Source organism: Macaca mulatta, chromosome 3 (assembly GCF_049350105.2).
Source record: "Macaca mulatta isolate MMU2019108-1 chromosome 3, T2T-MMU8v2.0, whole genome shotgun sequence".
NCBI classification, from domain to species: Eukaryota; Metazoa; Chordata; class Mammalia; order Primates; family Cercopithecidae; genus Macaca; species Macaca mulatta.
The window spans coordinates 74058461-74062185 of record NC_133408.1 but is presented as its reverse complement, the minus strand read 5'-3'; the positions used below and the strand labels follow the sequence as shown (position 1 = coordinate 74062185).

The 3725-nt window shown below is 43.0% G+C and overlaps 1 pseudogene across 1 annotated transcript; it reads left to right on the top strand.

Annotated features, from left to right (window-relative positions):
• The first annotated feature begins 232 nt into the window (after positions 1-232).
• On the top strand, positions 233-1145 carry LOC706076 (ADP/ATP translocase 2 pseudogene; annotated as a pseudogene). The gene has a single exon (XR_013415791.1). The product of XR_013415791.1 is annotated as an ADP/ATP translocase 2 pseudogene (transcript).
• The last annotated feature ends 2580 nt before the right edge of the window (positions 1146-3725 follow it).

The window sequence follows — 3725 nt, the reverse complement described above, 5'->3', positions numbered from 1 at the left end:
GTATTTGACACGGTCTGCTTTTCTTAGGACCTGTGAAAAGGTACAGACGTTTATTCAAACAGAAAAAGAAAGCATCTCTGCACATTCCCACAAACCCTATACCCTCTTTTTAATGTGTCAAAATTCAACAAGTCGGAGTGTTTTTCACGGTGGAAGGAGAATCCTAGGAATTGCTTAATACAAAAACCTAGGAAGCCCTGGAGTCAAAGCTGGTTCCTGGCCCGGTCCCGTCCCGCAGCAGCCTGCCTCCTCTTTCCTTTCAACATGACAGATATCGCTGTGTCCTTCGCCAAGGACTTCCTGGCAGGTGGAGTGGCCGCAGCCATCTCCAAGACAGCGGTAGCGCCCATCGAGCGGGTCAAGCTGCTGCTGCAGGTGCAGCATGCCAGCAAGCAGATGACCGCAGATAAGCAATACAAGGGCATTATAGACTGCGTGGCCGTATTCCCAAGAAGCAGGGAGTCCTGTCCTAGCGCAGTAACTCGGCCAATGTCATCAGATACTTCCCCACCCAGGCTTTTAACTTTGCCTTCAGAGGCAAACACAAGCAGACCTTCCTGGGTGGTGTGGACGAAAGACTCAGTTTTGGAGCTACTTTGAGGAAATCTGGCATCAGGCGGTGCCGCTGGGGCCACATCCTTGTGTTTTGTGTACCCTCTTGATTTTGCCCGTACCCGTCTAGCAGCTAATATGGGTAACTGAAGCTGAAAGGGAATTCCGAGGCCTCGGTGACAGCCTGGTCAAGATCTGCAAATCTGACGAGATTAAGGGCCTGTACCAAGGCCTTAACGTGTCTGTTCAGGATATTATCCTAGCTTCCTGCTTCGGTATCTATGACACTGCAAAGGGAATGCTTCCGGATCCCAAGAACACTCACATCATCATCAGCTGGATGACCACACAGACTGTCACTGCCTTTTCTGGGTTGTCTTCCTATTCATTTGACATCGTTTGCCCCGCATTACGATGCAGTCGGGGCACAAAGGAACCGACATCACGTACACAGGCACATTGACTGCTGGAGGATGATTGCTGGTGATGAAGGAGGCAAAGCTTTTTTCAAGGGTGCATAGTCCAGTGTTCTCAGAGGCATGGGTGGTGCTTTTGTGCTTATCTTGTTTGATGAAATCAAGAAGTACATGTAAGTTATTTCCGGTGTTTTTTTCCCCTGTGAACAGGCATGTTGTATTATATAACATATTTGCGCATTCTTGACAGACTCCTGGCTGTTAGTTTATCAGTGGCAACTCTTTATTGGTTGAAAATAATATTCATCTGACCAGTTTTCTCTTAAAGCCATTTTCATGATGATCATGATGATGGGACTCAATTATATTTTTTATTCCAGTCACTCCTGATAAACAACAAATTTGGAGAAATAAAAATAGCTAAACAAAAAAATTTTTTAAAAACCTATGGCTTTTTATTTACTAACAAATTTAACCATGGCTATGATGTGTACCCTTCATTACACAAATGTTCAGAATGAAAATTCCCTATGTATGTGAAGTTATGCATATTTTAAAGACTAAGTCTCGCTCTGTTGCCCAGGCTGGAGTGCAATGGCACCATCTCTGCTCACCACAACCTCTGCCTCCTGGGTTCAAGGGATTCTCCTGCCTCAGCCTCCCGAGTAGCTGGGACTACAGGCACGTGCCACCATGCCGGGCTAATTAGAATATTCTAAAATATCACATTTTAACTTTCTGATTATTTTTGCATTGAAGATAACAGCTAAAACTTTGTCCAGTGTAAAATGGAGAGAGATCTGTTGTCAGTTATAAGTGGCACGAGGGTTTGAACAACCTTTCCCAAAAGAACAACTGAGAAAGCTAAGGAAAGTATTTTAAGTATGTATATTAAGGCAATGTAAAGTCAAAGGGATGGTGAAGAATTATATATTTGAGACTCCCAGGAAATAGAAAATTCAGAGATTGGAACACTGTTTTTTAGGTATTTCCTGGCAGAATCTGCTCATTTAGGGGAGGTTCAGAGAGACTGAGAAAGTGAATAATGCATTCTAATGACTCATGCTGCTAAGAAGAAAAACAATCCAGACTTAGAGCCCATTAAGAAGGGAGAGCGGGTTGAAATTTTGAAGAGTGGCACCATAGGGAAGCAGTTTTCAAAGTGTAGCCTATTATCCAGATAGCCTAGATAATTTTTCCTCACCTAAGGTCTAGAATGAAGCACAGAGGAACAAAATGATGAAAAACAGAAGATCTAACATACATAAATTGGAGTCTTGAAGGTTGTATAGAAAAGATAACCTGTTTGCCACACTCAGCACTTCACTCCAATGTCAAATGTGTAAAACCTCGTATGTGAGGTATGTGTGGTGTGTGCTCGTCTGTGTGTGGTATGTGTGTGTGTTTTTTCCCACACTGACTAATTCTCCAATCCTCCAAACACCAACTGGGTATCTTAAATTCAGTTATGATACTGACTACCTGAAGTTAATGCAGACCCCATAGGTAAAGGGATCAGTCCCACAAAACCGTACCCCACTTCACACACTCAACACAAGTAGTGGGTCCTTATGTTACCCAGATTTCTGTCCAACTTGGCTACAAGTCAAGGGTTCCCATGAACCCCTCCTTAAGTTCAATATGTTGCTAGAATGGCTCACAGAGCCACGAGTTCATAGGAACAGAGATTCTCCCTTCTCCTAACAGAAGGGGCTGTCCCCTGACTTACGTTGTATGGGAGATCAGAAGATGCTTTGCAGAGAGGGGTGGTGGTTTGATCTACTTGGGGATCTTCTGGATGTCTAGGACTATGGCCTGGGCCAAGCGGGGGGCCATCATTATTCATAGGCCATCTTGTCCCTCTGGCACAGGAATTGAATAAACCTATCACTCAAGATTCCTTTTCTACCCCAAATCCACTGCTGGTTCATTTCCCAAGGACTCCTGAGTACTACAAACCCATTAAAGTGCTGCAACTTTACTGGTCTGTGGCTATAGGAACAACCCAGTCACCTAAAGACTATTTATTGAGTATCACAAGTTACTGATTTCAGCACCAGGGAGCAAAAAGACAAATATCCCTGTTCCGTGGCACTTACATTCTAATGGGCTAGACAGAGAAACAACAATATGCATTAAAGTAATTCATTCATGCAATGCTATAAGGAGATTAGAGGTGTAGGGAAACTTTAGAGGAATGTAGTGAACCAGTTGGAGGAAAAGTGGAAATGTAATCTTTTCAATGGAGTTGCCAGGACAGAACTTGTCCAGAAGATGATTAGAACCATTTAACTTTTCAAAGCCCTGAAAGTCGAAAGGACCCTACCTGACCTCCAGAGTTTCTGGGAGGATAACAAGGGGTAAGGCACTTCCAACTCCTCTGACAACTTGAAATCCCAAATTTGTGTAACCTCTTGTCTCAGGTTGTTTTCTGTGGACATTAGTGCCAGGTAAATAAAACATCTTCATGGTTTCTGTTCTTAGAGTGTCCTTTGAAACAGTCTAAAGTGAAATCAATTCCCTAGAAATATTTTATTCTAGTCAAACCAACCAGCCCCTTTATTTCTTACCTTTTGACAACTTTTAGTTGCCATTTGTAAGAGGTTTGTGCAAACTGCAATTACATCCAGCACATAATACTAGAAGCCCATGGGTACCCCATGGATTGAGAAGGCTTCACAAAATAAAGTTTCTGGATATGGATAAATTTTGGTGAACGGAAAATCACTTATCAGAAAATCTAAAGCACATTTTCCC